This window comes from Hyla sarda, chromosome 1 (genome assembly GCF_029499605.1).
Source record: "Hyla sarda isolate aHylSar1 chromosome 1, aHylSar1.hap1, whole genome shotgun sequence".
Lineage (NCBI taxonomy): Eukaryota > Metazoa > Chordata > Amphibia > Anura > Hylidae > Hyla > Hyla sarda.
Window position 1 is genome coordinate 310,593,428 of NC_079189.1, and position 22,367 is coordinate 310,615,794.

Sequence of the window (22,367 nt, forward strand, 5' to 3'; positions counted from 1 at the left end):
AGTGGTCAGATGTGCAAAAAATGGCCGGGTCCTAAGGTGTAAAATGGCTAGTTCCTTAAGGGGTTAAATTCTCATGCCAGATCTGGCTGACATATTGCAAAAATGTGATGTGAATTCACCCTAACAGAGTGATTTGGGAAGAGTGTAATTTGAAAGTGACACAACGAGGTGAGAAAAGGGCTTGAATTACAGATAGGAAAGAGCCCCTGACTCTCACCTGCTGAGGACAGCTGTGAGAAAATTCCAGGAGAAGCTGTCAAACAGCCTTTTCAATGTTAAATACAAATATTGACATGGAGAGGTCAAGGTGTTATTTGTATGTTGGATGATTATTAGCACATTTTGGATATTGTCTGAGGCTTATCAGGAGGGAATAAATTCTTTCTGATCTTAATGTACAAAAATGAGGTAATAGTCTGGAAAGGAACACTACTATTGAAATCTACTAAGGTATGTTTTTGTTTTTTTAAACACTACATACAGTTAAATGCAGGTAATATTTATACTATATGATGATGATGATTGAGGAATAAAGACAACAAAGCATTGGATTACTTTTTACATAGTAAATAATATTTTCCTCTTTTCATAATGTCTCACTAGTGCCACTTAATGACTATTACAATCCATGTTTATGTATTTATTAAATGGGTCAAAATGGGCATATAATAAATGGGGTTTCATGGCAGTTTTTTTTTTTACTTTTATATGCATAAATTTAGGTGCACTACTGTAGTAGATGTAAACAGTAACATATGACTAACCCGCAAAATGATTTTAAAATTTGCATATGCCAGTATATCCTTATATGAAGGACATACCTGAGCCCGCACACCAACGCCAAGGTTTCTCAAGTGGCACGGGACCTAACCTGCTCCCTCCTCTCACTGTATGTGTGCTTAGTCATGCTGGAAGTAACTGGGAGGAGGCTGTGAGTTGGACCTAATGCTGCTGTAATTGCCCTCTGGCCCCTGGTATTGCCCAAACGGCACAGGTAGGTTAGTGTTAGGTCCCGTGCCACTTGAGAAACCTTGGCATTGGGGTGCGGGCTCAGGTAAGTCTTTCATATAAGGATATACTGGCTAATGTCTCAATTTTAACATAATTTTGAGGGTTAGTCATATGTTACTGTTTACACCTACCACAGTTGTGCGCCTAAATTTATGTATTACTCTATATGTTACACATCCACACCTTTCATCTGGTGTTGGATGCCCTTGTGGCACTTGTAGTCTGCTGCAGGTATCCTCCATTGTATGCATTTTATGCTGAGAATCACCCTTGGCAATGGACCACAAGCGCAGGATCTGCTCCCCCAGCATTAATGCCCAACTGCATTTGGGATGAGCATTTCCTGCCATTTGAAACCATGTTTGGGCATGCTGGGAGTTGTAGAGACACACTGGTTGGGAAACATTGTCTGTTTCCTAACTCAGTGTTTCCCAACCTGTGTGTCTCCAGGTGTTGCAAAACTATAACTCACAGCATGCACTGACAGACCAATAGCTGGAGGCACACGAGTTAAGTAACAAACTCTGTGTTTTGCACACAGTGTGCCTCCAGCTGTTGCATAACTCCAATTCCCAGCATGCCCTTCTGCTGAGAGTTGTAGTTTTACCAACAGCTGGAGGGTTCAGGGTACAGTCACATGGGCGGGGGTTTACAGACTCAAACTCCCAGCGGGAAACTTGCTGTGAACCCGCCCGTGTGAATGTACCCTAAAAACACTACACTACACTACACATAATATAGGGTAAAGCACTACATATACACATGCCCCTACACAGTCCCTCCCCCTCCCTCCCCAATAAAAATGAAAAATATCTGGTATGACACTGTTTCCAAAACAGAGCCTCCAGCTGTTGCAAAACAACAACTCCCAGTATTGCTGGACAGCCATTGACTGTCCAGGCATGCTGGGAGTTTTGCAACAGCTGGAGGCACCCTGTTTGGGAATCACTGGGTAGAATACCCCTATGTCCACCCCTATGCAAATCCCTCATTTAGGCCTCAAATACACATGGCTCTCTCTTATTTCGGAGCCCTGTCGTATTTCAAGGCAACAGTTTAGGGCCACATATGGGGTATTTCCGTACTCGGAAGAAATTGGCTAACACATTTTGGGTGGCTTTTTCTCCTTTTACCCCTTATGAAAAGTAGGGATCTACGCATGTTATTGTTTAAAAAAAAATTTACACTAACTTGCTGGTGTTGCCCCCAAAATTTGTAATGCAAAGGTTCAGGAGTGAGAGCGCACTATGTACATTTGAGGTGATTTGCACAGGGGTGGATGATCGTTACAGCACTTCTGACATAAACACAAAAAAAAAAAAACATGTGACCACATCTTGGAAACGACACCCCTTAAGGAACGTAACAAAGGGTATAGTGAGCCTTAACTACCCACAGGTGTTTGAAGAATTTTCGTTAAAGTTGGACGTGAAAATGACTTTTTTATTTTTTCACTAAAATGCTGGTGTTATCCCTAATTTTTCATTTTCACAAGGGGTAATAGGAAAAAAGCCCCCCAAAATTTTTAACACCATTTCTTCTGAGTAAGGAAATACCCCATATGTGGATGTAAAGTGCTCTGCTGGCAAACTACAATGCTCAGAAGAGAAGGAGCGCCATTGGGCTTTTGGAGAGAGAATTTGGCTGGATTTGAAGGCTATGTGCGTTTACAAAGCCCCCATGTTGCCAGAACAAGTGGAACCCCCCCCCCCCCACATGTGACCCCATTTTGGAAACTACACCCCTCACAGAATGTAATAAGGGGTACAGTGAGCATTTATACCCCACAGGTGTCTGACAGATTTTTGGAACAGTGGTCCATGAAAAGGAAAAATTTAATTCTTCATTTGCACAGCCCACTGTTCCAAAAGCCTGTCAATCACGAGTGGGGTGTAAATGCTCATTGCACCCCTTATTTCATACGGTGAGGGGTGTCGTTTCCAAAATGTGGTCAAATGTGGGGGTTACCACTGTTCTGGTAGCATGGGGGCTTTGTAAACGCACATGACCCCCGACTTCCATTCCAAACAAATTCTCTCTCTGAAAGCTCAATGGCACTCCTCTTCTAAGCATTGTAGTTTCGCCCGCAGAGCACTTTACATCCTCACATGGGGTATTTCCATACTCACCTGTGGGGTGTTAAGGCTCACTGTACCCCTTGTTACGTGCCTTGAGGGGTGTAGTTTCCAAAATAGTATGCCCTGTTTTATTTTAGTTTTTTTGATGTTATGGCACCACAGGGGCTTCCTAAATGTGACATGCCCCCCAAAAATAATTTCAACAAAATCTGCTTTCAAAAAGCCAAACGTGGCTGCTTCTCTTCTGAGCATTTTAGTGAGCCTGCAGTGCACTTGACATCCACATATGGGGCCTTTATATACTCTCGCATTTTCTCTTTTTACCCCTTGTAAAAAGTCAAAAAACTGGGTCTACAAGAACATGTTAGTGTAAGAAAAATGGAGATTTTGAATGTTCTCCTTCACTTTGCTGCTACTCCTGTGAAACACCTAAAGGGTTAACAATTATTCTGAATATGATTTTGTATACTTTGAAGGGTGCAGATTTTGTAATGGAGTCATTTGTGGGGTATTTCTAATATGAAGACTCCTCAAATCCACTTCAAATCTGATCTGGTCCCTGAAAAATTCAGATTTTGAAAATTTTGTGAAAAATTGGAAAATTGCTGCTGAACTTTGAAGCCCTCTGATGTCTTCCAAAAGTAAAAACATGTCAACTTTATGATGCAAACATAAAGTGGACATATTGTATTTGTGAATCAGTATATAATTTATTTGGTATGTCTATTTTCCTCACAAGCAGAGAGCTTCAAAGTTAGAAAAATGCTACATTTTCAATTTTTTTATGGAATTTTGGAATTATTCACAAAGAAATGATGCAAGTATCGACAAAAATTTACCACTATGATAAAGTAGAATATGTCATGAAAACACAATCTCGGAATCAAATTCATAAGTAAAATATAAGTATTAATGCTTAAAGTGACAGTGGTCAGATGCTCTGGTCCTTAACCCCTTAACGACGCAGGACGTAAATGTACGTCCTGGTGACGTGGTACTTAACGCACCAGGACGTACATTTACATCCTGAGCATAACCGCGGGCATTGGAGAGATGCCGGCATCATGCGCGGCAGGTCCCGGCTGTGGATCGCGCTGTGGCGATCCCGCGGATGTCCGCCATTAACCCCTCAGATGCCGTGATCAATACCGATCACGGCATCTACAGCATCGCAGTCACTTAACAGGATGATCGGATCGCCCGCAGCGCTGCCGCGGCGATCCGATCATCCTGAACGGCACACGGAGGTCCCCTCATCACCTGGCTCCGCTGCCTTCCTGGAGTCTTCTGCTCTGATCTGCCTTCCCACAGACCAGAGCAGAAGATCACCGATAACCCTGATCAGTGCTATGTCCTATACATAGCACTGAACAGGATTAGCAATCGAGTGATTGCTTTAAATAGTCCCCTATGGGGACTATTAAAGTGTAAAAATAAAAGTAAAAGTAAAAAAATTTCAAAAACCCCCTCCCCCAATAAAAACGTAAATTGTCCCATTTTCCCTATTTTACCCCCAAAAAGTTTTAAAAAATTATTTTATATACATATTTGGTATCACCGCGTGTGTAAATATCCGAACTATTAAAATAAAATGTAAATGATCCCGTATGGTGAACGGCGTGAACGTAAAAAAAAAAAAAAGTCCAAAATATCTGCTTTTTTTATAACATTTTATTCCCAAAAAATTAATAAAAAAAATGTAATAAAAGTTTTGTATAAGCAAATATGGTATTAATAAAAAGTACAGATCACGGCGCAAAAAATGAGACCTCATACCACTGCTTATACGGAAAAATGAAAAAGTTATAGGTCTTCAAAATAGGGGGATTTTAAATGTACTAATTTGGTTAAAAAGTTAGCGATTTTTTTTAAGCGCAGCAATAATAGAAAAGTAACCCACACAAAAGAAAGGGGATGTGCTCAAATACCTATGCTAGGTAATTAAGGTCCTGTGGTATATACACTAACTATAGAACCGAAAAGAAAATAACCCACATAAAGACGGACCATTTGTAAAAATGAATACATTTTATTTATGGAAAGTTCCAATAATACATAAAACAAACAAGCGTGGACAAACATAAGTGGGAACCAGGGAGCAGGGGGAGACCATGAATAAAGAAATAGTCCGGGTGCACTAGCCTATGGCATGTAAAAACAGGTAAGTCACAAGGTAAGTATATAAATATGTAAACATGAGATATGTACAAAGGCAGAAAGCGCCTCAATAAAAGGGGTGAATGTTTATACAGGTCTCATATAAAGAGAACCAACATATGCAAAATGAACTATAATGCCATAGGAAGTTATTAACATGCTAACCGGACTGAAGAAAAAGGAACCACATGCAATGATGGCACACAACAGTAAACTCCCCCCGCTACCCAACTACCCACCAGACCGCCGACGCGTTTCACCCAACGGGGCTTTGTCCAGGAGTCACAAAGCCCCTGTGGACAAAGCCCTGTTGGGTGAAACGCGTTGGAGGTCTGGTGGGTAGCTGGGGAGCGGGCGGAGGGACACACATCATCATGTAGCAATTTTGCATATCCAGTTGAATGGCCCCCAAGGTCTCCCGATCTGACCCCCTTAGACTTTTATCTTTGGGGTCATCTGAAAGCAATTGTCTATGCTGTGAAGATACGAGATGTGCAGCACCTGAAGCTACGGATACTTGAAGCCTGTGCTAGCATTTCTCCTGCGGTGTTGCTATCAGTGTGTGAAGAGTGGGAGAAGAGGGTTGCATTGACAATCTAACACAATGGGCAGCACATTGAAAACATTTTATAAGTGGTCAGAAACCTGTAAACAACTCATGAAAGAATAAAGTTACGTTAAAACCAAGCACATCATTGTTTTTCTTGTGAAATTCCCAATAAGTTTGATGTGTCACATGACCCTCTTCTTCTTGAAAAAACAAAAGTTGGATTCAAAATGGCCGACTTCAAAATGGCCGCCATGGTCACCACCCACCTTGAAAAGTTTCCCCCCTCACATATACTAATGTGCCACAAACAGGAAGTTAATACCACCAACCATTCCCATTTTATTAAGGTGTATCCATATAAATGGCAGACCCTGTACTTTAAAAAAAATTATAACTACAGTACATGCACCAAAATTAGTATGTTTAACCTGTTGGGGACGAAGGGCGTATGCGTACACCCTTGCATCCTGGTACTTAAGGACGAAGGGCGTATCCATACGCCCATGGGAATTTCGGTCCCCGCCCGGGGTGACTGCTGATATCAATCAGCAGGCACCCCGTGCAAATGCCCAGGGGGGTCATTAGACCCTCCCATGTCGGCGATTGGCGCAAATCGCAAGTGAATTCACACTTGCGATTTGCGCCGATTCCGGGTCATTACGGGTCTATGTTGACCCGGTGACCCGGAATAGAAGGGGGATCGCGGTTGTCTAAGACAACTACAATCCCCCTGAAATGAAAGGAGTGAGGTGGCAGGGGTGCCACCCCTCCTATCCCTGCTATTGGTGGTTTAGACGCGACCACCAATAGCAGATCGGGAACGGAGGGGTTTACTTTCGTTTTTCCCGTCCTGCCCACCCACAATAGGCGGGGCAGGACGGGGAAACGACGGGGACCAAACGCCGAAAGTCCACTTACCCCTCCGGAGGCTGCGGGCGACAGTGATCGGCGTGCGGCGACGGAGATCGGCGCGGGCGGCAAAATAGGATGGCTCCCTGGATCCTACGGAAGCCGGTAAGTTGCCTAGCAACATCTGGAGGGCTACAGTCTGAGACTGTAGCCCTCCAGATGTTGCAAAACTACAACTCCCAGCATGCCCAGACAGCTGTTTGCTGTTTGGGCATGCTGGAATATGTTGTTTTGCAACAGCTGGAGGGCTGCAGTTTGAGACCACTATATAGTGGTCTCTAAACTGTATCCCTCCAGATCTTGCAAAACTACAATTCCTAGCATGCTCAAACAGCTCTTTGCTGTCTGGGCATGCTGGGATTTGTAGTTTTGCAACATCTGGAGGGTCACAGTTTGGAAATCACTGTGCAGTGGTCTATAAACTGAAGCCCTCCAGATGTTGCTAAACTGCAAATCCCAGCATGCTCAAACAGCAAACAGCTGTCTCACCATGCTGGGAGTTGTAGTTGCGTAACCTCCAGCTGTTGCATAACTACATCTCCCAGCATGCCCTTCGGTGATTAGTACATGCTGGAGTTGTAGTTTTGCAACAGCTGGAGGCACACTGGTTGGAAAATACTGTTTGGAAAACCTTCAGTTAGGTTCTGTTACCTAACAGTGTGCCTCCAGCTGTTGCAAAAGTACAACTCCCAGCATGCACGGTATGTCATTACATGCTGAGAGTTGTAGTTTTGCAACAGCTGGAGGCACACTGGTTGGAAAATACTGTTAGGTAACAGAACCTAACTGAAGGTTTTCCAACCAGTCTGCCTCCAGCTGTTGCAAAAGTACAACTCCCAGCATGCATGCTCAGTGCATGCTGGGAGTTGTGGTTTTGAAACAGCTGGAGGTTTGTCCCCCCATGTGAACGTACAGGGTACATTCGCACGGGCAGGTTTACAGTAAGTTTCCTGCTTCAAGTTTGGTCTGCGGCGAATTTTTCGCCGCAGCTCAAACTCCTAGCGGGAAACTCACCGTAACACGGCAGTGCGAATGTACCCTAAAAACACTACACTACACTAACACATAATAAAGAGTAAAACACTACATATACACCCCCTTACACTGTCCCCCCCAATAAAAATGAAAAATGTATTGTACGGCAGTGTTTCCAAAACGAAGCCTCCAGCTGTTGCAAAACAACAACTCCCAGCATTTCTGGACAGCCACTGACTGTCCAGGCATGCTAGGAGTTAAGCAACAGCTGGAGGCACCCTGTTTGGGAATCACTGAATCCAAAGGATAGGGGATAAGATGTCAGATCGCCGCGGTGCCGCTGCTGGGGAGCCCCGGGATCCCCGCTGCGGCACTGCGCTATCATTACAGCACAGAGCGAGTTCGCTCTGCACGTAATGACGCGCAATACAGGGGCCGGAGCATCGTTACGTCACGGCTCCGCCCCTCGTGACGTCACGGCTCGCCCCTTTCAATACAAGTCTATGGGAGGGGGCGTGGTGGTCGTCACGCCCCCTGCCATAGACTTGCATTAAGGGGACGGGCCGTGATGTCACGAGGGGCAGAGCCATGACGTCATGCGGCTCCGTCCCCTGTATCGCCCGTCATTACGCACAGAGCGAACTCGCTCTGTGCTGTAATGATAGCGCAGTGCCGCAGCGGGGATCCCGGGGATCCCCAGCAGCGGCACCGTGGCGATCTGACATCTTATCCCCTATCCTTTGGATAGGGGATAAAATGTCTAGGGGCAGAGTACCCCTTTAAAGGTCTGTTATTTTATAGGTAAGTTTTACAAAATATTTTACCATTTTACTGCCGTTAACATCAGTTTTATATCCCTTATGAGTGACTTCCGTTATGTGTCAATAATGGACATATCATAACGGATTTGAACAATGCTGATGTGAGCATAGCCTAATATTACTACTAGAGATGAGCGAACTTACAGTAAATTCGATTCGGCACAAACTTCTCGGCTCGGCAGTTGATGTCTTATCCTGCATAAATTAGTTCAGCTTTCTCCTAGGACTGTATCCACCTTTTCCAGCCCACGGGAGCACCTAAAAGCTGAACTAATTTATGCAGGATAAGTCATCAATTACCGCGCCGAGAAATTTGTGACGAATCGAATTTACTGTAAGTTCGCTCATCTCTAATTACTACATCCTTTATTACATCCATTGTTTATGACCCAAAAAAAACCTGCATGTCCATCTTTTCTATGCGCAAAAATAAAGCAAATTCAAAGGACAATACCAGAGTACAGCAGAGATTAAAAGCCCATTGACATGATGGGATCTGCTATCTTCTTTTTACCCTCTCCGTTGCTCTTTTCTATAACGGAGATGAGCAACAGAGATGAAAAATGCTAATGTAAGCCTAGCCTAAGGATACAAACAGACACACATTTTGTTTGCTTGCTTGGCCTTAAAAAAAAAAAAAAAAAAAGGCCAAAACAACTGCCCCTCTTTTTTCTCCTCTGTTACCTGTATGTGCTTTTATGTTTTTCCCAAAAATTGTTTGTATTAGTATAGCCATTAGTGTCAACAGATGGAGGCTCAAAATGGGTCAGGTCACTGGCGGATCCGCAGCGTGAAATCCATTGCAGATACGTTACGTGTGACCCTACCCATAGTGACCCTACCCAGAGTGAAAAAATAGCAAAAGTAAAAATGCCCTGTTGGCATGTTATTTTATATTTCCCTATTGACTTTTAGCTAACATGTGGACATCATGGGGGAGATTTATCAAAACCTTTCCAGAGGAAAAGTTGCTGAAAGATCGCTTCTTTCATTTTTCAGAGGCCTTTTCTAAAATGAAAGCGAGCTGATTGGTTGCTATGGGCAATTCAGCGGCCGCCATCAGAGCTGTATGCAGGCGAATTATTCAAGCCAAAATGACAGACTGAGCTATTACCATGCTGTACCAAAAAAGATACCTGATGACTTCGACAGCAAGAAACGCGTTGAATCCGCAAACCCAGACGATATTGCAGTCTTTCTAATCGCAATAATACTATCTTGTTTCCATCTAAAACGAATCAAGCACCTCAACCCAACCTGAGCACATACGTCTTGTGAAGGATCCTGCACGGTACGATATCCTGACTCACAGAATTTCACCTACCGAGAGGACTACCATCCATCTGGAGGAACATGTGAAGCAAGCTCGGGATTGCAGGTTTTTCCTTTTTTCTTTTCAACCAGTGATGTTCATTGAAGTATAGTGAACCTTGAGTCCTGTTCACATGTGGAACTCATTGATATAATAACAGCGAGGGGAATTGGACTGTTAGATTGGACTGTTTAAGTATAGATTCTACAGGATATTTATAATAAGTACCCCGCTGTGTGACCAACGTTGTATGTTTAAAACTAATGTGAACAGGGACCAGCACCAACACGAATGACATTATTGCTGGAATAGACTGGTGTGAACACAGGTTTATTTTTCATATGCATACAAATGTGACTCAGATTATTGACTATGTGGAGGAGGTGCTATACGTGAACTATATTTACAGCCGATGGCGGCCGGAACAGCGATCTTTTTTACATACCTTCTAATTACATGAAGGGATTTTTTTGTAATACATTTTTGTACAATTATCTTTTTCACTATTTAATAATTTATTCACTGTGGTGTACAATAAAAAGTGAAACTAATTATACTTCACTCTTTCGTCAGTGCGTTATAACTAATCGAGTGAGGAAACTTGGAGAATTGTGTTATACACAGATCAGTGCGAAACACACGTTACTTATATGTCTACAACAAACATAGGATAGGTGATTTAAACCTTACTCACCCCCATTTGCCAGGGGCGGGGTTTTTGTTTAAAGTCCCATCCCGTCCTCCTGTCTCGACCTCATATCTCGACCACCTATCCCGTCCTCCTAGCTTGACCTCCTATCCCGTCCTCCTAGCTTGACCTCCTATCCCGTCCTCCTGTCTCGACCTCCTATCCCGACCCGTAATATGTGTACCAGGTATTGAAATATCTCCAGTCGTACGGAAGTTATGTGGGAACATACATTTCCCATTGATATAAAACTCAATGGGGAACATGTATCATAAAAAATATTATATCTAGATATATAAAACTCAATGTGTGTGTGTATGTATGTATGTGTGTATTTTCCAGCATCACGTCCAAACGGCTAAAGATATTAACATGTTACGTATATGTCAACAACAAACATAGGATAGGTGATTTAACCCTTACCCACCCCCATTTGCCAGGGGCAGGGTTTTTGTTTAAAGTCCCATGCAAATCAATGGGAAATGTATGTTCCCACATAACTTCCATACGGCTGGACATATTTCAATACCTGGTACACATATTACGGGTCCGATTTGCATGGGACTTTAAGCAAAAATCCTGACCCTCACCAATGGGGGTAGTTAAGGGTTAAATTAACTATCCTATATTTTAAGTGGACATATAAGTAACATGTGACCAAGTATTATCGAAATATGTCCAGTTTGGAAGTTATGCAGTAACATATGTTTCCCATAGACTTGTATGGGACTTTAAACAAGAACCCCGACCCTGGCAAATGGGGGTGGGTAAGGGTTAAATTACCTATCCTATGTTTGTTGTTACATAGTTACATATAGTTACATAGTTAGTATGGTTGAAAAAAGACATACATGCATCAAGTCCAACCAGGGAATTGAAGGGAAGGGTGTAAGGGGATAAGGGAAAGGGATGTAGTTTTATAATTCTGCATAAGCATTAATGTTATTTTGTTTCAGGAATGTATCTAACCCTGTTTTAAAGCTGTTAATTGTGACCAGTTCCTGAGGTAGACCGTTCCATAAATTCACAGTCCTCACGGTAAAGAAGGCGTGTCGCCCCTTTAGATTAAACCTTCTCTTCTCCAGATGGAGGGAGTGCCCCCTCGTCCTTTGGGGGGTTTAACCTGGAACAGTTTTTCTCCATATTTTTTGTATGGGCCATTTATATACTTATATACGTTTATCATATCCCCCCTTAAACGTCTCTTCTCAAGACTAAACAATTGTAACTCCTTTAATCGCTCCTCATAGCTAAGATGTTCCATGCCCCATATTAGTTTAGTCGCGCGTCGCTGCACCCTTTCCAACTCCGCAGTGTCCCTTTTATGAACAGGCGACCAAGACTGAACAGCATATTCCAGGTGAGGCCGTACCAATGCTTTATAAAGGGGGAGTATTATGTCCCTGTCCCTTGAGTCCATGCCTCATTTTATACATGACAATATCCTGCCGGCCTTGGAAGCAGCAGCCTGACATTGCATGCTATTCTGTAGTCTGTGATCTACAAGTACACCCAGATCCTTCTCTACCAGTGACTCTGACAGTTTAATCCCCCCTAAGACATACGATGCATGTTATTAGTACCCAGATGCATAACTTTACATTTATCCACATTGAACCTCATTTACCAAGTGGATGCCCAGACACTTAGTCTATCCAAGTCATCTTGTAACTTATGCACATCCTCTATAGACTGTACTGTGCTACAAAGCTTGGTGTCATCTGCAAAGATAGAAACAGAGCTGTTAATACCATCCTCTATATCATTGATAAATAAATTAATTAAACAACAGCGGGCCCAGTACTGAACCTTGGGGTACACCACTAATACCGGGGACCAATCAGAGTACGAACCATTGACCACCACTCTCTGGGTACGATCCATGAGCCAGTGTTCAATCCAGTCACAAACTAAAGTTTCCAAGCCCAAAGACCTTAACTTACCTGTCAGACGTCTGTGAGGGACAGTATCAAATGCTTTGGCAAAATCCAGAAACACTATATCCACAGCCATTCCTCTGTCAAGGCTTCTACTCACCTCTTCATAAAAGCAAATTAGATTGGTTTGACAACTTCTATCCTTAGTAAACCCATGCTGGTTATCGCTTATAATACTATTATCCCCTATGTATTCCTGTATGTAATCCCTTATAAGTCCTTCAAACAATTTACCCACAATGCACGTTAGACTTACCGGTCTATAATTGACTGGCGAAGACCTAGAGCCCTTCTTGAAGATTGGTACCACATTAGCTTTGCGCCAGTCCCTTGGCACAATACCAGACATCAGAGAATCTCTAAATATCATGAACAAGGGTACAGATATTACTGAACTTACCTCTCTAAGAACTCTTGGGTGTAGTCCATCCGGCCCTGGAGATTTGCTTACATTTACATTACCTAACATACCTTGTACCATCTCTACATTAAGCCAGTTCAGTACATTACATGATGTGTTACCAGCACTGGCCTGGCCAATGTCAGCTCCTTCTTCCATAGTATATACAGAACTAAAGAACCCATTCAGTACCTCCGCCTTCTCTTGATCGCCCGTGACAACCTCCCCATTATCATTATTAAGGGGTCCTACATGCTCTGTCCTTGGTTTTTTTGTATTTATATATCTAAAAAAAATATTTAGGATTAGTTTTGCTTTCTTTGGCCACCTGTCTCTCATTTTGAATTTTTGCAGTTTTTATTAAATTTTTACAGATTTTATTAAGCTCTTTGTACTGTTTAACCCCTTAAGGACCCAGCCATTTTACACCTCAGGACCCGGCCATTTTTTGCACATCTGACCACTGTCACTTTAAACATTAATAACTCTGGAATGCTTTTAGTTATCATTCTGATTCCGAGATAGTTTTTTCGTGACATATTCTACTTTAACATAGTGGTAAAATTTAGTGGTATCTTGCATCCTTTCTTGGTGAAAAATCCCAAAATTTTATTAAAAATTTGAAAATTTTGCATTTTTGTAACTTTGAAGCTCTCTGCTTGTAAGGAAAATGGATATTCCAAATAATTTTTTTTATTCACATATATAATATGTCTATTTTATGTTTGCATCATAAAATTGACGAGTTTTTACTTTTGGAAGACACCAGAGGGCTTCAAAGTTCAGCAGCAATTTTCCAATTTTTCACAAAATTTCCAAACTCACAATTTTTCATGGACCAGTTCAGGTTTGAAGTGGATTTGAAGGGTCTTCATATTAGAAACACCCCACAAATGACCCCATTATAAAAACTGCACCCCCCAAAGTATTCAAAATGACATTCAGTCCGCGTTTTAACCCTTTAGGTGTTTCACAGGAATAACAGCAAAGTGAAGGAGAAAATTCACAATCTCCATTTTTTACACTCTCATGTTCTTGTAGACCCAATTTTTGAATTTTTACAAGGGGTAAAAGGAGAAAATGTATACATATATTTGTTGCCCAATTTCTCTCGAGTAAGCACATACCTCATATGTGTATGTCAAGTGTTCGGCGGGCGCAGTAGAGGGCTCAGAAGCGAAGGAGCGACAAGGGGATTTTGGAGAGTACGTTTTTTTTTTAATGGTTTTTGGGGGGCATGTTGCATTTAGGAAGCCCCTATGGTGCCAGAACAGCAAAAATCCCCCACATGGCATACCATTTTGGAAACTAGACCCCTTGAGGTACGTAACAAGGAATTAAGTGAGCCTTAATACCCCACAGGAGTTTCACGACTTTTGCATATGTAAAAAAATAAAAATAAAATTTCACTAAAATGTGTGTTTCCTCCCAAATTTCACATTTTTGCAAGGGTTAATAGCAGAAAATACCCCCCAAACATTGTAACCCTATCTCTTCTGAGTATAAAGGTACCCCATAAGTTGACCTGAGGTGTACTATGGGTGAACTACAATGCTCAGAAGAGAAGGAGTCATATTTGGCTTTTTGAGAGCAAATTTTGCTCGGGGGCATGTCGCATTTAGGAAGCCCCTATGGTGCTAGGACAGCAAAAAAAAAAAACACATGGCATACCATTTTGGAAACTAGACCCCTTGTGGAACGTAACAAGGAATTAAGTGAGCCTTAATACCCCACAGGAGTTTCACGACTTTTGCATATGTAAAAAAATAAAAATAAAATTTCACTAAAATGTGTGTTTCCCCCCAAATTTCACATTTTTGCAAGGGTTAATAGCAGAAAATACCCCCCAAAATTTGTAACCACATCTCTTCTGAGTATGGAGGTACCCCATAAGTTGACCTGAAGTGCACTACGGGCGAACTACAATGCTCAGAAGAGAAGGAGTCATATTTGGGTTTTTGAGAGCAAATTTTGCCCGGGGGGCATGTCGCATTTAGGAAGCCAGGACAGCAAAATAACCCCCACATGGCATACCATTTTGGAAACTAGACCCCTTGAGGAACGTAAGAAGGCGTAAAGTGAGCATTTACCCCCCACTGGTGTCTGTCATATCTTTGGAACAGTGGGCTGTACAACATTTTTTATTTGCACAGCCCACTCTTCCAAAGATCTGTAAGACACCAGTGGGGTGTAAATTCTCACTGCACCCCTCATTACATTCCGTGAGGGGTGTAGTTTCCGAAATGGGGTCACATGTGGGGTTTTGTTTTTTTTGCGTTTGTCAAAACTGCTGTAACAATCAGCCACCCCTGTGCAAATCACCTCAAATGTACATGGCGCACTCTCCCTTCTGGGCCTTGTTGTGCGCCCCCAGAGCAGTTTGCGCCCACATATGGGGTATCTCCGTACTCGGGAGAAATTGCGTTACAAATTTTGGGGGGCTTTTTTCCCCTTTACCTCTTGTCAAAATGAAAAGTATAGAGCAACACCAGCATGTTAGTGTAAAAAGTTTATTTTTTTTTACACTAACATGCTGGTGTAGACCCCAACTTCCCCTTTTCATAAGGGGTGAAAGGAGAAAAAGACCCCCAAGATTTGTTAGTCAATTTCTCCCGAGTACGGCGATACCCCATATGTGGCCCTAAACTGTTGCCTTGAAATACGACAGGGCTCCAAAGTGAGAGCGCCATGCGCATTTGAGGCCTGAATTAGGGATTTGCATAGGGGTGGACATAGGGGTATTCTACGCCAGTGATTCCCAAACAGGGTGCCTCCAGCTGTTGCAAAACTCCCAGCATGCCTGGACAGTCAACGGCTGTCCGGCAATACTGGGAGTTGTTGTTTTGCAACAGCTGGAGGCTCCATTTTGGAAAGAGTGGCGTACCAGGCGTTTTTCATTTTTATTGGGGAGGGGAGGGGGGCTGTGTAGGGGTATGTGTATATGTAGTGTTTTTTACTTTTTATTTTATTTTGTGGTAGTGTAGTGTAGTGTTTTTAGGGTACAGTCACACGGGCGGGGGATTACAGCGAGTTTGAGCTGCCGCGCAAAATTTGCTGCATTGCAAACTTGCAGCCCGATACTCACTGTAAGCCCCCTGCTGGGGGACCTCCAGCTGTTGCAAAACTACTACTCCCAGCATGCCTGAGAATGTTTGGGAGTTGTGGTTTTGCAACAGCTGGAGGCACACGGGTTGGGAAACACTGAGTTAGGAAACAATGTTTCCCAACTAGTGTGCCTCCAGCTGTTGCAAAACCACAACTCCCAAACATTCTCAGGCATACTGGGAGTAGTAGTTCGGCAACATCTTTAGAGCCAGATGTTGCCGAACTACAACTCCCAGCATGCTTGGAGTTGTAGTTTTGCAACATCTGGAGGACTACAGTTTGCAGACCACTAATACAGTGGTTCCCAATTTGTGCCCTTCCAGATGTTGCAAAACTACAACCCCCAGTATGCCAAAACTGTCCAGGCATGCTGGGAGTTGTAGTTCTGCAACATCTGAAGGGCCAGATGTTACAGCACTACAACTCCCAGCATGCCTGGAAAGTAAGGGCATGCTGAGGATGTGTAGTTTTGCAACATCTGGAAGGGCACAGTGGTCCAAAAACTGTGGACCTCCAGATGTTGCAAAACTGCAACTCCCAGCATGCCCAGACGCCAAGGGCTGTCTGGGCATGCTGGGAGTTGTAGTTTACAGGGTCCTATTACAGCAATGCATGTCGCTTTATGGCGACGTGCATTGCTGTAAAGGGCCCGACCGCGGGTGAAGATCTACTCACCTGTCGCCACTGCCGCCGTCTTCATCGTAGGGATCCGGGTCTTCAGGGACGAGGTAAGTATCGGGGCTGGTCCCCAGCACTCCCCCGTCCCCCGCCGCGTCCTCCGGTCTTCCTCCCGTCCTCTCCGGACTTTCAGGGGCCGGGCAGGACGGGAGGAAGTAACCGCCCCCCCTCCTGCGATTGGTCGGTTAACTAACCGACAGATCGCAGGGTATAGGAGGAGGTGGCAGGCTTGCCACCTCGCTCCTATACGTTAGCATGGTCCTGGCTGTCTGTGACAGCCGGGATCATGCGAAATTACCGGGCGGTCGGGTCCCAGAGACCCGATCAGCCCGGTATCGCCGCAGATCGCAAGGGTGATTTCCCACAATTCCTACATGGCCCCCCTCGGCGTTTGCCCTGGATGCCTGCTGAAGCATTTCAGCAGGCATCCGGTTCCGATCTCTGCCCGGCGAGCGGCAGAGACCGGAAAACGCCAGGACGTACGGGGACGTCCTGGGTCCTTAAGGCCCAGGGTGCGGGGACGTCCCCGTACGTCCTGGGTCCTTAAGAGGTTAAATGTTATAGCTGACCCATCAGATTTGAATTTTTTGAAGGCTATTTTTTTGTTGTTTATTGCTCTTTTAACATCATTTGTCAGCCATGTAGGATTTAGTTTTAATCGTTTATATTTGTTCCCCTTTGGTATATATTTAGCTGTATAGTTATTTAGAGTTGATATAAAGATGTCCCATTTGCCTTCTGTATCAGTATTTGAGAACACCTCCCCCCAGTCTATATCCTGTAGTGCATCTCTCAGCCCAGGGAAATTTGCCTTTTTAAAGTTATATGTTGACATATAAGTAACATGTGCCAAGTTTCATGTTAACATCTTTAGCCGTTTGGACGTGATGCTGGAACATACACACACATTGAGTTTTATATGATACTAGCTGAGCATCTGGGGTTGCCCAGTTTTTCCTTCCTAATCCTTGTTGGGGAGGAAAATAAAGTAGGAAGCTTTTGACTTCATATCCCGTCCTTATATATTGTTGCCATATCCCGACCTCCTATCCAGACCTCCTATCCCATCCTCCTATCCCGTCCTCTTATCTTGACCTCCTATCCCGTCCTCCTATCCCGTCCTCCTATCCCGACCTCCTATACCGACCTCCTTTCCCGACCTCCTATCCCAACCTCCTATCCCAACCTCCCATCCCGACCTATCTCAACTTCCTATCCTGTCCTCCTATCTCGACCTCTTATCCTCATATCCCGACCTCCTATCCCGTTCTCCTATCTCGACCTCCTATCTCGACCTCCTATCTCGACTCCCACCCCGACCCGTAATATGTGTACCAGGTATTGAAATATGTCCAGCCGTATGGAAGTTGTGTGGGAAAATACATTTCCCATTAATTTGCATGGGACTTTAAACATAAACCCCGACCCTCACAAATGGGGGTAGTTAAGGGTTAAATTAACGATCCTATATTTTAAGTGGGCATATAAGTAACATGTAACATGCCGTTTGGAAGTTATACAGTAACATATATTTCCAATTGACTTGTATGGGACTATAAGCATAAACCCCGCCCCTGGCAAATCGGGGTAGGTAAGGGTTAAATCACCTATCCTATGTTTGTTGTTGACATATAAGTAACATGTGTGCCAAGTTTCATGTTAACATCTTTAGCCGTTTGGACGTGATGCTGGAACATACACACATACACACATTGAGTTTTATATATATCTAGATATAATATTTTATATGATACATGTTCCCCATTGAGTTATATATATATATATACACAGCTACTTCCTTCATATTTATCTATATACTGCACCATTCCTATATACTGCACCTATATGCTGCACCCTGTCTCCAGATATACCTATATACTGCACCATGCCTCATATGTATTTATATACCGTATATACTCGAGTATAAGCCGACCCGAATATAAGCCAAGGCCCCTAATTTCACCCCAAAATCCCAGGAAAAGTTATTGACTCGAGTATAAGCCTAGGGTGGGAAATACATAATCCCCCCTGTCATCATCCAGACCCCCGTCATTAACACCCTCATCATCATCACCCTGTCATCATCCCCCCTTCATCATCACCGCCTGTCATCATCTCCCCTTCATCATCACCGCCTGTCATCATCCCCTTGTCATCAACCCACACCCCCCTTCATCATCCCCTTGTCATCATCCCACACACCCCCTTCATCATCCCCTTGTCATCATCCCACACCCCCCCCCTTCATCATCATCACCACATGTTATCAGCCCCGCTTTTCAATGTCTGATACAGTGGTCTTCAACCTACGGACCTCCAGATGTTTCAAAACTACAACTCCCAGCAAGCCCGGGAAGCCATCGGCTGTCCGGGCTTGCTGGGAGTTGTAGTTTTGAAACATCTGGAGGTCCGCAGGTTGAAGACCACTGCGGCCTTCGACATCATCCAGACCCCCCACCCCCTTTAGTTTTGTACTCACCTCCGCTCGGCGGGACGTTAGGGTGCGCTGGTCCGGTGCTGCAGGACTGTCCGGTGGAGAGGTCGTCTGGTGGGATAGTCGTTTTGGGCTGTCCATCTTCACCAGGAGGCCTCTTCTCCGCACTTCGGGCCCGGAATAGAGGCCTTGCCTTGACGACGACGCAGAGGGACGTTGCTAATGAACGTCCCCGTGTGTCGTCGTCAAGGCAACGTGACTATTCCGGGGCCGGGCCTGAAGTGCCCAGAAGAGGGCCCCCCTGGATGATGTCTGGATGATGTCGAAGGCCGCAGTGGTCTTCAACCTGCGGACCTCCAGAGGTTTCAAAACTACAACTCCCAGCAAGCCCGGACAGCCGATGGCTGCCCGGGCTTGCTGGGAGTTGTAGTTTTGAAACATCTGGAGGTCCGCATGTTGAAGACCACTGAGGGCGGAGAGTTCACTCGAGTATAAGTCGAGGGGGGTGTTTTCAGCACGAAAAATCGTGCTGAAAAATTCGGCTTATACTCGAGTATATACGGTATGTACCTGTTGAAGAGAAACATCTTCACAACATCTTCTTCATCTTCATAGTATACCTTCCAACTTTTGCTGAGAGTAAGGAAGAACAAGCTAAGCCCTAAACACACCCACAGCCATAGACCATGTACGGGATTACAGTGCAGTCACATCTAGTGACTAACAGGTTTTCTGATTGGAGTCATTCTCTTACCTTTTTCTTCTCCAACTAGCTCAGACCATCATGATTATTTCTTCCAGCTACGACTTATCTCTGCAGAACCTGCCAGAAAAGGATTTCATTGAGTGCCCCAAACAGTAATATTTCCCCCATTGGTTATACACTGTAGAATTGGTAGATAAGTAATTTAGGAAAGTGTAGTTGCCCCCCCCCCCCCCCACACACACACACACTAGATAGTTAGCTCATTCCAGTAGGTAGACATGTCCTTTCCCCCAGTTTCCTCAATACATAGGTGTTACGCCGAGCGCTCCGGGTCCCCGCTCCTCCCCGGAGCGCTCGCTACACTCTCGCTCCCGCAGCGCCCCGGTCAGATCCACTGACCGGGTGCGCTGCGATACCGCCTCCAGCCGGGATGCGATTCGCGATGCGGGTGGCGCCCGCTCGCGATGCGCACCCCGGCTCCCGTACCTGACTCGCTCTCCGTCGGTCCTGTCCCGGCGCGCGCGGCCCCGCTCCCTAGGGCGCGCGCGCGCCGGGTCTCTGCGATTTAAAGGGCCACTGCGCCGCTGATTGGCGCAGTGGTTCTAATCAGTGTGTTCACCTGTGCACTCCCTATGTATACCTCACTTCCCCTGCACTCCCTCGCCGGATCTTGTTGCCATTGTGCCAGTGAAAGCGTTCCCTTGTGTGTTCCTAGCCTGTGTTCCAGACCTCCTGCCGTTGCCCCTGACTACGATCCTTGCTGCCTGCCCCGACCTTCTGCTACGTCCGACCTTGCTTCTGTCTACTCCCTTGTACCGCGCCTATCTTCAGCAGTCAGAGAGGTTGAGCCATTGCTAGTGGATACGACCTGGTCACTACCGCCGCAGCAAGACCATCCCGCTTTGCGGCGGGCTCTGGTGAACACCAGTAGTGACTTAGAACCGGTCCACTAGCACGGTCCACGCCAATCCCTCTCTGGCACAGAGGATCCACCTCCTGCCAGCCGGCATCGTGACAGTAGATCCGGCCATGGATCCCGCTGAAGTTCCTCTGCCCGTTGTCGCCGACCTCACCACGGTGGTCGCCCAGCAGTCACAACAGATAGCGCAACAAGGCCACCAGCTGTCTCAACTGACCGTGATGCTACAGCAGCTACTACCACAGCTTCAGCAATCATCTCCTCCGCCAGCTCCTGCACCTCCTCCGCAGCGAGTGGCCGCCTCAGGCCTACGACTATCCTTGCCGGATAAATTTGATGGGGACTCTAAGTTTTGCCGTGGCTTTCTTTCACAATGTTCCCTGCACTTGGAGATGATGTCGGACCAGTTTCCTACTGAAAGGTCTAAGGTGGCTTTCGTAGTCAGCCTTCTGTCTGGAAAAGCTCTGTCATGGGCCACACCGCTCTGGGACCGCAATGACCCCGTCACTGCCTCTGTACACTCCTTCTTCTCGGAAATTCGAAGTGTCTTTGAGGAACCTGCCCGAGCCTCTTCTGCTGAGACTGCCCTGCTGAACCTGGTCCAGGGTAATTCTTCCGTTGGCGAGTACGCCGTGCAATTCCGTACTCTTGCTTCAGAACTTTCCTGGAATAATGAGGCCCTCTGCGCGACCTTTAAAAAAGGCCTATCCAGCAACATTAAAGATGTTCTGGCCGCACGAGAAATTCCTGCTAACCTACATGAACTCATTCATCTAGCCACTCGCATTGACATGCGTTTTTCCGAAAGGCGTCAGGAGCTCCGCCAGGATATGGACTTTGTTCGCACGAGGCGTTTTTTCTCCCCGGCTCCTCTCTCCTCTGGTCCTCTGCAATCCGTTCCTGTGCCTCCCGCCGTGGAGGCTATGCAAGTTGACCGGTCTCGCCTGACACCTCAAGAGAGGACACAACGCCGCATGGAGAATCTCTGCCTGTACTGTGCCGGTACCGAACACTTCCTGAAGGATTGTCCTATCCGTCCTCCCCGCCTGGAAAGACATACGCTGACTCCGCACAAAGGTGAAACAGTCCTTGATGTCAACTCTGCTTCTCCACGTCTTACTGTGCCTGTGCGGATATCTGCCTCTACCTTCTCCTTCTCCACTAAGGCCTTCTTGGATTCCGGATCTGCAGGAAACTTTATTTTGGCCTCTCTCATCAACAGGTTCAACATCCCAGTGACCAGTCTCGCCAGACCTCTCTACATCAATTGCGTTAACAATGAAAGATTGGACTGTGCCGTGCGTTACCGCACGGAACCCCTCCTAATGTGCATCGGACCTCATCACGAAAAAATTGAGTTTTTGGTCCTCTCCAATTGCACTTCCGAAATTCTCCTTGGACTACCCTGGCTTCAACACCATTCCCCAACCCTGGATTGGTCCACAGGGGAGATCAAGAGTTGGGGTACCTCTTGTTTCAAGGACTGCCTTAAACCGGTTACCAGTACTCCCTGCCGTGACCCTGTGGTTCCCCCTGTAACCGGTCTCCCTAAGGCCTATATGGACTTTGCTGATGTGTTTTGCAAAAAACAAGCTGAGACTCTTCCTCCTCACAGGCCTTATGACTGTCCTATTGACCTCCTCCCGGGCACTACTCCACCCCGGGGCAGAATTTATCCTCTGTCCGC

General features: G+C 45.2%; 1 protein-coding gene across 1 annotated transcript in view; it reads left to right on the forward strand.

Moving 5' to 3' along the window:
* Positions 1-9,861: 9,861 nt before the first annotated feature.
* The window catches only part of PCGF3 (polycomb group ring finger 3), a 193,668-nt gene continuing 181,162 nt past the window's right edge, over positions 9,862-22,367 (forward strand). Inside the window, exon 1 of the mRNA XM_056518265.1 lies at positions 9,862-9,879. The gene's annotated coding sequence lies outside the window, so the exon portion shown is untranslated. The remainder of the gene's footprint in view (positions 9,880-22,367) is intronic.